The sequence below is a fragment of the Arachis ipaensis genome, chromosome B7, assembly GCF_059453495.1.
Source record: "Arachis ipaensis isolate K30076 ecotype BB chromosome B7, ASM5945349v1, whole genome shotgun sequence".
Classification (NCBI taxonomy): domain Eukaryota; kingdom Viridiplantae; phylum Streptophyta; class Magnoliopsida; order Fabales; family Fabaceae; genus Arachis; species Arachis ipaensis.
In genome coordinates, this window is record NC_142442.1 from 92,066,404 (window position 1) to 92,079,765 (window position 13,362).

The window sequence follows — 13,362 nt, forward strand, 5'->3', positions numbered from 1 at the left end:
ATGGAGAAGTCAGAAGAAAAGTTTCTACTCTAAGGTTTAATGAGAAAAAGTGAATCTGTGGGTTGGTGAAGCTCAAGGCTCAAGGTGTTGACTTTGGAAGAAGAACCCAGCAACATGCAAGGAGATAAAAGAAGACTTTGTGCTCATTCAGAACTAAGGAGACAAAACCAGAGTTGTAAGAGTAGTGTTCTGGAAAGAAGTTCCTCTACTTGGATTATGCTTTCTTTCAAAGAAGCATTCGGCCAATACTGAAGAACTGCATCTGAGGTTTGCAAATCTGGTTTTGCACATAGCAAAGAGGCTGTTGATGAAGTCAATCTCCTTCATGTTTTACAGATTGTAATGTACTTTTCTATGTTTATCTTTCTGTAATTTCTTGTGAGAAAACGAATTGTGAGAAAGCTTAAGAAAAAGCCATGAGTGGAAAAAGGCTGAGAGAAACACTTGAGAGAAAAGCCTAGAGTTATTTTCTGATTTCTTTAGGTTGGTTAAGTGTCTTGTATCTTGTACCTGTAAGGTATCCCTTTCTTAGTTGGGTTAGCACTAAGAGTGAATAGTTAGGTATTAGCATAGCCAATGTCAAGTTAGGTTAGAACTTGAGTGTGAAAGTATTGGGTCAATCCTGTGAAATTGGTGTATGTAATACTGTTAACTATAGTGAAAATTCTTCCACTATTGTGGAGGAGACTGGATGTAGGTTGCATAGTGCAAGGCAATCGAACCAGGATACATGCTGGTGTTAGTTTTTCTCTTCTCTACTGCGTTCTGTTTTCTGATATTCATGAGACAAAAATAAATTGTCTCATAAATTTCTGTTGCTAAGTACAAACAGAATCAGAATTGAAAGTTTATTTAAAAAAGGTAAAAACAGCAACTGAAAGGCAGACATAAATTCAACCCCCCTTCTCTAAGCCTACCACAACCTTCAATTGGTATCAGGAGCTAAGGTCTCAAGAATCAAGCTTAACTGCTTGGAGTAAAGATCCAATGGCAAACAACTTGGGCACAACCATAGTTGCCTACACCCTCACTGAAGGCCAGTCAAACAACCAGTCACTTTTCTTCAACGGGAAGAACTATGCCTACTGGAAAGAAAGGATAAGGATTTTTATCCAATCCATTGACTACAACATATGGAAGATCGTTGTGAGCGGTCCCAAGATCCCACAAAAACAAGTACTGATGGAGTGGTGACTCCAAAAGAAGAAGTTGAATGGAATGAAGATAATAAGAAGAAGATGGAGCTGAATGCTAAAGCAATCAACCTTCTTCACTGTGCTATCCGCTTTGAAGATTACCGGAAGGTGTCTAGATGCAAGACAGCCAAAGAAATCTGGGAAAAACTCCAGGTTACACATGAAGGCACTAAACAAGTCAAATAAATGAGGATTGATATGCTGCGAAAAGAGTACGAGATGTTTAGCATGAAGGATGGAGAAAGCATTGATGAAGCATTTGAGAGATTCTGAATCATAATTAACAACCTTGATGCTATGGGTACAAACTATGCAGAACAAACCTTGGTGTGAAAACTCCTTAGAATCTTCACAAACGAATGGGAAACCACTGCCACTGTCCTAATCGAGAGCAACAACCTAAGTCCCATAACCTATGATGAGCTGAGAGGAAAACTCCTTGCCTATAAAAACTCCAGGTTACACACGAAGGCACTAAACAAGTCAAATAAATGAGGATTGATATGCTGCGAAAAGAGTACGAGATGTTTAGCATGAAGGATGGAGAAAGCATTTATGAAGCGTTTGAGAGATTCTGAATTATAATCAACAACCTTGATGCTATGGGTACAAACTATGCAGAACAAACCTTGGTGTGAAAACTCCTTAGAATCCTCACAAACGAATGGGAAACCACTGCCACTGTCCTAATCGAGAGCAACAACCTAAGTCCCATAACCTATGATGAGCTGAGAGGAAAACTCCTTGCCTATGAAACCATACACACAAACACAGACTCAAAGAAAAAGGGAATAGCCCTCAAGTCACAAATAGAACAAAAAGAGAGTGAGTCTAGTGATGGTATTTCAGATGATGAGCTTTTGTTTTTTGCTAGAAGATTTAGAAGGATGATGAAGAACAAGGGCAAATACAAGGGTTCAAGTTTAAAGGAGCACAAGATCGACTTGAGCAAGGTGACATGCCATCACTGCAAGGAGGCTGGACATTTCAAGCTGGTGCATGAAATTGTGATCATCAATGGTGCCAACAACTTGGTACGCACAATTGTAATCTCAACTCTTTATCACAACTCCGCACAACTAACCAGCAAGTGCACTGGGTCGTCCAAGTAATAAACCTTACGCGAGTAAGGGTCGATCCCACAGAGATTGTCGGCTTGAAGCAAGCTATGGTCATCTTGTAAATCTCAGTCAGGTGGATTCAAATGGTTATGGAGGATTGATAATTAAAAGATGAATAAAACATAAAATAAAGATAGAGATACTTATGTAATTCATTGGTGAGAATTTCAGATAAGTGTATGAAGATGCTTTGTTCCTCCTGAACCTCTGCTTTCCCATTGCCTTCTTCCAATCATTCATACTCCCTTCTATGGCAAGCTTTATATTGGGCATCACCGTTGTCAATGGCTACTTCCAGTCCTCTCAGTGAAAATGTTCCAAATGCGTTGTCACCGCACGGCTAATCATCTGTCGGTTCTCGATCATGTTGGAATTTGATCCATTGATCCTTTTGCGTCTGTCACACGCCCAACAATCGCACGTCTGAAGCTCGTCACAGTCATCCCTTCCCAGATCCTACTCGGAATACCACAGAAAAGGTTTAGACTTTCCAGATCTCAAGAATGACCGCCAATAATTCTAGCCTATACCACGAAGGTTCCAATCTTAGATTAGAAACCTAAGAGATACACATTCAAGCTATTGCAAGTAGAACAGAGACGGTTATCAGGCACGTGTTCATAGATGAGAATGATGATGAGTGTCACGGATCATCACATTCATCAGGTTGAAGAACGAGTGTATATCTTAGAGAAGAAGTAGGCGTGAATTGAATAGAAAAACAGTAGTACTTTGCATTAATTCATGAAGAACAGCAGAACCCCACACCTTAATCTATGGTGTGTAGAAACTCAACCATTGAAAATACAAAAGTGATAATGGTGGTCATTGGCTTCGGCCCCAGAGGGGGAACCTGAAGAACCAAGATGAAAATACAATAGTAAAAGGTCCTATTTATAGGGAACTAGTAGCCTAGGGTTTACAGAAATAAGTAATTAATGCAGAAATCTTCTTCCGGGCCCACTTGGTGTGTGCTTGGGCTGAGCATTGAAGCTTTCACATGTAGAGACTTTTCTTGGAGTTAAACGCCAGCTTTTGTGCCAGTTTGGGCGTTTTACTCCAGCTTTTGTGCCAGTTCTGGCGTTTTAACGCCAGAATTCTTAAGCTGACTTGGAACGCCAGTTTAGGCCATCAAATCTTGGGCAAAGTATGGACTATTATATATTTTTGGAAAGCTCAGGATGTCCAATTTTCAAAAAAATTGAGAGCGTGCCAATTGGGTTTTTGTAGCTCCAGAAAATCCACTTCGAGTGCAGGGAGGTCAGAATCCAACAGCATCTGCAGTCCTTTTTCAGCCTCTGAATCAGATTTTTGCGAAGGTCCCTCAATTTCAGCCAGAAAATACCTGAAATCATAGAAAAAACACACAAACTCATAGTAAAGTCCAGAAATGTGATTTTTAAATAAAAACTAATAAAAACATATTAAAAACTAACTAAAACGTACTAAAAAATTGAAAGGAAATCATAAAACAGAGTTTTTGAAGAAACAGGCAGCGACGCGATCGCATGGACGACGCGGCCGCATGCCAGCGCGAACTAACAGTGACGCGACCGCGTGCTTGACGCGATCGCGTGCCTTAAGCAAAACGCATATGACGCGGACGCATGACTGACGCGACCGCACGACAAGGAAAACTCCAATTGACGCGACCGCGTGACCCACACGGCTGCGTGACAGAGGCCACACACCAGAAATTACAGAAAATACTCCCAGCGATTTCTGAAGCCCTTTTTGGCCCAAATCCAAGTCCAGAAGGCACAAATCAGAGGTTATGAAGTGGGGGAATGCATCCATTCAGGGAGTGTCTCCAATTAGTTACTATTCATGATTTAGATGTAGTTTTGAGGGAGAGGTTCTCTCTCTCTCTTTTAGGATTTAGATTTAAGATTTTATTTGCTTTCAGGCTTATCTCTTTCTATTAGGTGCAATATTCCTTTTATTTATCTTTTCAATTTAATTTATGAATTCTTCTATGTTACAGATTACTCTTTTGAATTAATGTTATTTGAGGTATTTCAGTTTATTATTGCTCTCCTTTATTTAGATTACTGTTGATTCCAATCTAAAGACATTTTTATTCCGGTAGATTTACTTTTTCCCTTTTTGGTCTTGGTTAAGAAATCAGTAACTCAGGAGTTATCAAACTTAAACATGATTGATAATTGTTATCTTTGCTAATTGAATTGAACTTCAATAATCCCAATCTTTCCTTAGGGATTAACTAGGATTTGAGGATCTAACTAATTAGTCACTTGACTTTTCTTTACTTTAAGTAAAGACTAACTGAGTGGAATTATGATTCAATTTTCATCATCATTGATAAGGATAACTAGGATAGGACTTCTAATTTCTCATACCTTGCCAAAAGTTTATTTTACAGTCATTTACTTATTTTAATTGCAATTTAAATTACTTGTTCTTTATCTTCAAAACCCCGATTTACAATCTCCATAACCAATAATAAGAACATACTTCCCTGCAGTTCCTTGAGAAGACGACCCGAGGTTTAAATACTTCGGTTATCAATTTTTAAGGGGTTTGTTACTTGTGACAACCAAAACATTTGTACGAAGGGATTTCTGTTGGTTTAGAAACTATATCTACAACGCAAATATTTTTATAAAATTCTTTACCGGCAAAAATTCTAACGTCAGCTGTCCAATGACATCTTGGACAGTTCAGACAGACCATCATAGAAGATACCTATGATGCTCCATTCTGAAAGCATGTCAGAAGGACACCTTCTGATCAATTGCTTGTATCTTTCCCAAGCTTTATAGAGGGATTCACCTTCCTTCTGTCTGAAGGTTTGGACTTCCACTCTAAGCTTGCTCAATTTTTGAGGTGGAAAGAACTTTTCCAAGAAGGCATTGACTAGCTTTTCCCAAGAGTTCAGACTTTCTTTAGGTTGTGAATCCAACCATGTTCTAGCTCTGTCTCTTACAGCAAAAGGAAAAAGCATAAGCTTGTAGACCTTGGGATCAACCCCATTAGTCTTGACAGTGTCACATATTTGCAAGAATTCAGCTAAGAACTGATGAGGATCTTCCAATGGAAGTTCGTAAAACTTGCAATTCTGTTGCATTAGAGAAACTAATTGAGGCTTAAGCTCAAAATTGTTTGCTCCAATGGCAGGGATAAAGATGCTTCTCCCATAGAAATCAGGAGTAGGTGCAGTAAAGTCACCAAGCACCTTCCTTGCATTGTTGGTGTTTTCAGCTGCCATGGCTTCTTCTTGTTTAAAAAGCTCTGTTAGGTCCTATACAGAGAGTTGTACTTTAGCTTCTCTCAGCTTTCTCTTCAAGGTCCTTTCGGGTTTAGGATCAGCCTCAACCAGAATGTCCTTGTCCTTATTCCTGCTCATATGAAAGAGAGAAGAAGAGAGTATGGAATCCTCTATGTCACAGTATAGAGATTCCTTGAGGTGTCAGAGGAAAAGAAAAATAGAAGGAGGAGGTAGAAAGAGAAGAATTCGAACTTATAAAGAGGGATAGAGTTTGAATTGTTGATAGTGGAGGAGTGTTAGTCCTTAAATAGAAGGATGTGAGAAGAGGGGAAGAATTTTCGAAATTAAAGTAAAAGATTTTGAAATAATTAAAAGAAATTTTGAAAATTTGGTAAAGGATTTTCGAAAATTAAGATTGGGAAAGAAATTAAGTGATTTTTAAAAAAGATTTTGAAATTAGAAATCAAAAAGATGTGATTGAAACTTAATTTTGAAAAAGATGTGATTGAAAAGATATGATTGAGAAGATATGATTGAAAATAAAATTAAAAAGAGAAAGTTTTAAAATTAAAGTTGATTACTTGACTAACAAGAAATTAGAAGATATGATTCTAGAATTAAAACTTTTGATCCTTTCTTAATAGGCATGTAACAACTAGAAAATTTTGAATTAAATTATTAATTGTAGCAAGGATTTTCGAAAATAGTAATAAATAAAAAAATTGAAAAGAAATTGATTTTGAAAAGATATGATTGAAAAGATATGATTTGAAAAAGATTTGATTTTGAAGAATTATGAAAACTTGAAAAAAAATTGAATTAAAAACAAAATCTTCCCTCTTATGTCATCGTGGCGTTAAACGCCCAGAATGGCATCCATTCTGGTATTTAACGCCCAAAATGCTACCTTTTTGGGCGTTTAACGCCCAGCCAGGTACCCTGGCTGGCGTTTAAACGCCAGTTTTCCTTCTTCACTTGGCATTTTGAATGCCCAGCTTTTTCTGTGTAATTCCTCTACTGAATGTTCTGAATCTTCAATTTTCTGTGTTATTAACTTGAAAAGACACAATTTTGAAAAATTTTTTGAATTTTTAACGATGAGAAACAATAGGAATGCAACTAAGATCAAATAAACAATGCATGCAACACACCAAACTTAGAAGTTTGTATACTAAGGACTATAATAATTTGAAAATGCATGTAAGAAACAACAAAAGACACAGAATAAGAGAAATTAAAGATCAGAGCACTGAAATCATCAAGAACAACTTGAAGATCAATGAAGAACATAATGCATATATTCAAAAAATACAAGAAGAAAAAAGACATGCAATTGACACCAAACTTAAAAATTGATATTAGACTCAAACAAGAAACATAAAATATTTTTGATTTTTATGGTTTTATAAATTTTTTTGTGATTTTTCGAAAATTGAGTGGAAAAGAAAATAAAGGGATTCAAAATTTTTAATAAGAGTTCCAGGAATCACTGCAATGCTACTCTAAGATTCCGGTCCAGGAATTAGACATGGCTTACTAGCCAGCCAAGTTTTCAATGAAAACTCTGGTCTAAAACACTAGACATGGCCAAGGGCCAGCCAAGCTTTAGCTGATCATTGCTAACAACAGCAAAATTGATAGAAATCAACAAGCTCTTGTGATGATAAGTTGAAACCTCAGTCCAATAAGATTAGACATGGCTTCACAGCCAGCCAGACTTCAACAGATCATCATGAAACTCTAGAATTCATTCTTAAAAACTCTGAAAAACAAAATAAAAAAAATTTTGTATTTTAAAGAATTTTTTCGAAAATAAAAAGTAAAATTACCTAATCTAAGCAACAAGATGAACCGTCAGTTGTCCAAACTCGAACAATCCCCGGCAACGGCGCCAAAAACTTGGTGCACAAAATTGTGATCATCAATGGTGCCAACAACTTGGTACGCACAATTGTAATCTCAACTCTTTATCACAACTCCGCACAACTAACCAGTAAGTGCACTGGGTCGTCCAAGTAATAAACCTTACGCGAGTAAGGGTCGATCCCACGGAGATTGTCGGCTTGAAGCAAGCTATGGTCATCTTGTAAATCTCAGTCAGGCAGATTCAAATGGTTATGGAGGATTGATAATTAAAAGATGAATAAAACATAAATAAAGATAGAGATACTTATGTAATTCATTAGGGAGAATTTCAGATAAGCGTATGAAGATGCTTTGTTCCTCCTGAACCTCTGATTTCCCATTGCCTTCTTCCAATCATTCATACTCCCTTTCATGGCAAGCTTTATGTTGGGCATCACCGTTGTCAATGGCTACTTCCATTCCTCTCAGTGAAAATGTTCCAAATGCGCTGTCACCGCACGGCTAATCATCTGTCGGTTCTCGATCATGTTGGAATTTGATCCATTGATCCTTTTACGTCTGTCACACGCCCAACAATCGCACGTCTGAAGCTCGTCACAGTCATCCCTTCCCAGATCCTACTCGGAATACCACAGAAAAGGTTTAGACTTTCCGGATATCAAGAATGACCGCCAATAATTCTAGCCTATACCACGAAGGTTCCAATCTTAGATTAGAAACCTAAGAGATACACATTCAAGCTATTGCAAGTAGAACAGAGATGGTTTTCATGCACGTGTTCATAGGTGAGAATGATGATGAGTGTCACGGATCATCACATTCATCAGGTTGAAGAACGAGTGTATATCTTAGAGAAGAAGTAGGCGTGAATTGTATAGAAAAATAGCAGTACTTTGCATTAATTCATGAAGAACAGCAGAGCTCCACACCTTAATCTATGGTGTGTAGAAACTCCACCGTTGAAAATACAAAAGTGATAATGGTGGTCATTGGCTTCGGCCCCAGAGGGGGAACCTGAAGAACCAAGATGAAAATACAATAGTAAAAGGTCCTATTTATAGGGAACTAGTAGCCTAGGATTTACAGAAATAAGTAATTAATACAGAAATCTTCTTTTGAGCCCACTTAGTGTGTGCTTGGGCTGAGCATTAAAGCTTTCACATGTAGGGACTTTTCTTGGAGTTAAATGCCAGCTTTTGTGCCAGTTCTGGCGTCAAAACGCCAGAATTCTTAAGCTGACTTGGAACGCCGATTTGGGCCATCAAATCTTGGGCAAAGTATGGACTATTAAATATTGCTGGAAAGCTCAGGATGTCTACTTTCCAGCGAAATTCAGAGCGTGCCAATTGGGCTTCTGTAGCTCCAGAAAATCCACTTTGAGTGCAGGAAGGTCAGAATCCAACAGCATCTGCAGTGCTTTTTCAGCATCTGAATCAGATTTTTGCTCAACTCCCTCAATTTCAGCCAGAAAATACCTAAAATCACAGAAAAAACACACAAACTCATAGTAAAGTCCAGAAATGTGATTTTTAAATAAAAACATAATAAAAACTAACTAAAACATACTAAAAACAATGCCAAAAAGCGTATAAATTATCCTCTCATCACAAGGTAAACTGTCCAAAGCTCAAAAAGGAGGACAAAGGAAAGAAGGAAAGGAAGAGGGTGCTCTGATAAACCCATATTTTATGATGTATTTTGTGCTCAATTTAAGTAATTTATTCAACCCTTCACCCACTTATTCATGTAAATTGCATGGTTTTACTTTTCCTTCCTTATTATGTGATATATGTGAAAAACATGTTTACTATGCTTTAATATTAATTTTAATTACCCTTTATTACCATTCGATGCTGTTATTCGTGTGTTAAGTATTTTCAGATCTCCTAAGGCAGGAATGGCTTAGAGGACAGAAAGAAAACATACAAAAATGGAAGGAAAGCACAAAAATAGAGTTTTGAAGAAAAGGGGCAGCGACGCGAACGCATGGACGTCGCGGCCGCGTGCCTAGCGCGAAAAGACATCGATGCGAACGCGTGACTGACACGGACGCGCACCTTGAGTAGAACGCAAATGATGCATACGCGTGACCGAAGCGAACGCGTGACAAGATAAACTCTCAGATGAAGCAAACGCGTGATCTACGCGAACGCGTGACAGACGCCACGCACCAGAATCTGTAGAAAACGCCCCCAGCGATTTTTGGACCCTTTTTCGGCCCAATTCTAAATCCAGAAACACAGAATATAAGCTAGAGAATGGAGGAATCAAAAGGGAGGACGGATCATGGTTTCATATTCATAATTTTAGGATTAGATGTAGTTTTGAGAAAGAGAGGTTCTCTCCTCTCTCTTAGGATTTAGGATTTTAGGATTTCTATTAGTTTAGTTCATTTCATCTTCAGTCACAGGTTCAATATTCTTTTTACTTTATATTTCTCTTCTACTTTCAGATACTTTAATGCTTTTATTTGTTAATTACTTATGTTGCCAAATTGGCTTATGCTACATTCATGTTATGATTTTCTTAATTAATATTATTTGAGGTATTTCAGTTTATGATTGTTTTATTCTATTTATGAATGCTTTTAATTTAATTTAGATATTTTCTTCCTTTTGGCTTTGGTTAAGTAATTGGTAACACTTGAGTTATCAAACTCATCGTGATCGATAATTGTTATTTTTGCTAATTGAATTGAATTCCAATAACTCTAGTCCTTTCTTAGGGAATGGCTAGGACCAGAAGAGCAAACTAATTAGTCCACTTAACTTTCCTTTGCTTTAGTAAAGGTTAACTAAGTGGGATTAAAACTCAATTCTCATCACCATCGATAAGGATAACTAGGATAGGACTTCCAAACTCTTATACCTTGCCAAGAGATTTTATAATTAATTTATTTTTCTTTTTATTTAAATTACTTGCTCCTTATTTCAAAAAGCCCCAATTTACGAAACTCATAACCAATAATAAAAACATACCTCCCTGCAATTCCTTGAGAGATGACCCAAGGTTTGAATAATTTAGTTATAAATTTTAAAGGGGTTTGTTACTTGTGACAACCAAAACTTTTGCACGAAAGGATTCTCTGTTGGTTTAGAAGCTATACTTACAATGCGATAATATATTTGTGAATTTCTTTACCGATAAAAAATCCGATCGTCAAAATGGCACCGTTGCCGGGGAATTACAAACGTGTTCCTTATTACTGGTTATTGTAAATATTTCTTTTGCCTGTTTATTTATTTTTATTTTTAATTATTCACTATGAATTCTCACCCCTCTTGCTTTGAGTTTGGTTCTAATATTGTTGAAGGGAATGGAAGCTATAGCAGGAACATGCATCAAGGTCGGAACGGTCAAAGATGGATGGAGCCACGAGGACTTGATCAACCCTTTAGGCAACAACACCCTCGACAGTTCCACAGGCGATGACCATTCTACAATGCATGCCGAGGCAATAGATATGGTGGATCTCCTTGTAGTTACCAACAAGTCACACCCTGTGCTATTGAACCACCCTCTCAACATAACTTTGAACCACCATACTCACGAGCTCCCTACAACCAAACACCTCCCTACAACCCTAATCCATATCCACCCTGATTCCAATCCAATCACTCCCAAGAACCACTACATTCTTATGATGAACCGTTCCTCCAAAATAATGATCCCTCATATCCACCCCAATCTCCAATGGATGACACCCTTCGTGTTCTTCTTCAAGGACAAGTGAAGATGCAAAGGGACGTACTGGAACTCGCTACTGCCTTAACTGGGGTAGTAAATAAATTAGCTTCCCAACATCTGAGCACTCAAAGTACTCCCATGGCTACATGTGGGGAATCAAAAGAAGCGCGAAGCATGAAGAAGATACTAGAAACTTCGATGGACAATGAGGAGCATGGTTTTGTATTGGAACAAGTGGAGGAAGCCATAATAGTTGTAGAGGAAGAAGTGGTTGAAGATTTAGGAGATGCTGAACCTCCATGGGAATCGAGAACTGTAAAAGATTCCGCCGAGAAGTTCGAATTTGATGCCAAGGAGGATAGTGCACAACATATACCTTGTGAAAAATTGGATGGAACAGACCAAGAAGTTAATTCCATAGGCAGTGATGATCATGAATCAAGCTCTCCTAGTGACGAACTTGCATCCGCAACTGAACTCCTTGAGCCTGAAGAACCTTATCCAAGTGAATACGAAGATGATGTCGAGGTAGATTTCTCTCAACCTCCAACTTATGACTTGAGTGACGAGGAAGACATAGAAGGCTTTGATCAAGATGTAGTTGCAGTTGAAGAATTTTGCAAAGACGTGGAGGAATTCACAGAAGAATACAAGGGAGTAGAGCTTACCGAACCACTGGAAACACATATCCCAAGGCCATTACCACCTAATACAAGCTTCACGTGGGTACAATCCTTAACCTTTATCTTTACTTTTCCACGTGAATATGGTTTGTTTGAAACAGATGGCCAGCTTAGAGCTCTCTGCGGCTTTAAGAGTAAAAGGGAAATAGCTCGTACTAAGAGCTGGTGTGCAAGATTCAATAAGATTCCACGCTTCAATTCGAAGTGCACGGATTGGTATCAAGTTCAATTGAATGGGTCTCAGAAAGCGTTTGGTCATCTTGGTGAGAATACAACTTCCAAACCGCCCGGCTGGAAAAATACAATTCCAGACAAAGGTGGGTGCAACAGCAAGGTTTGGAATCCTGCAATCTATTCTGACATTCGTCACCCCGGGAGCCTGAGAATCTGTTTGAAGCTGCTCAAGGGCTTGGGACCCCGGAGGCTGTTGGCATTCCAAACGTTGGTGGAGATTTCTAGATGAATTTAAGCACAAGCCACCATAACAGGAAGCTCATCAATTGTCCAACTTAAGGACTTTAACTAAAAATGCTAGGTGGGAGACAACCCACCATGGTATGATTGTTTTTTTTTTCAATTTTAGTTAGTATTGTTTGTTTTTATTTTATTTTATTTTCATTGAACCTGGAAGTATTCACAGCATCTACATTAGCACTGCATAATGCATACTGCATAATTGCATAACATAAAAAAAAAAGAGAAGAGGTCACCCTACGCGAGCGCGCAGGCCATGCGTGGGCGTCGATTAGAAATCGGCGTAAAGACCCAATGCCCAAAAAGTTGGGTAGGAATCGTTCGACTGGTGTGTGTTTAGCACAAACCGGCCCACGCGTTCGCATCCCTGACGCGAACGCATCACTTGCACAATACTCATCCTACGCGAAAGCGTGAGCGACGCGTTCACGTCGCGCGGATATTATGGCCCCCTAAATAGAAACAGAGAGTTGCGCCAAAACGACGCTGGAACTGTGCGTCTAGCACAATTCACAGTGATGCGTTCGCGTGCCTCACGCGTCCGTGTCACTCACTTTTCACCCAACTCACGCAATTGCGTCAATCACGCGACCGCACCATACCCATTTCACCCTAGTCACGTGATCGCGTTCTCCACGCGATCGCGTGGATTCAAAAATACTAACCTCCTTCACGCGAAACCCTACCCCTCGCGTCACCCATTCACCCCCAATCCTCCTCTCACCTTTCTCCTTCTCTGCACTCACCACCGCCCCAGCTGCCCAGCTCCGACCACCGCGCCAGACCCGACCGCCGTACCACCCCGACCGCCGACGTCCTTTTCCCCCTCCTTCTTCCTTCCTTCTCCTTCTTCTTTCTCTTCTCCCTCCCTCTCACCCACCGCCGCCCCCATCACCGAGCCGCCACCACCCCGTTACCCTCCCAGAACCGCCAACCACCACCACAGCCCCCACAACCCTCGCCCCCTTCTTCCTTCCTCTCCCCCTCACGCAACCCAAACCCCAACCTCCACCCCGCCCCTGCTCCACCACCGCACCGCCGTGCTCCCTCCCAGCGCCGCCGCGTCACCACCACCATCTCTCTGCCCTCACCTCTGTTCATACACA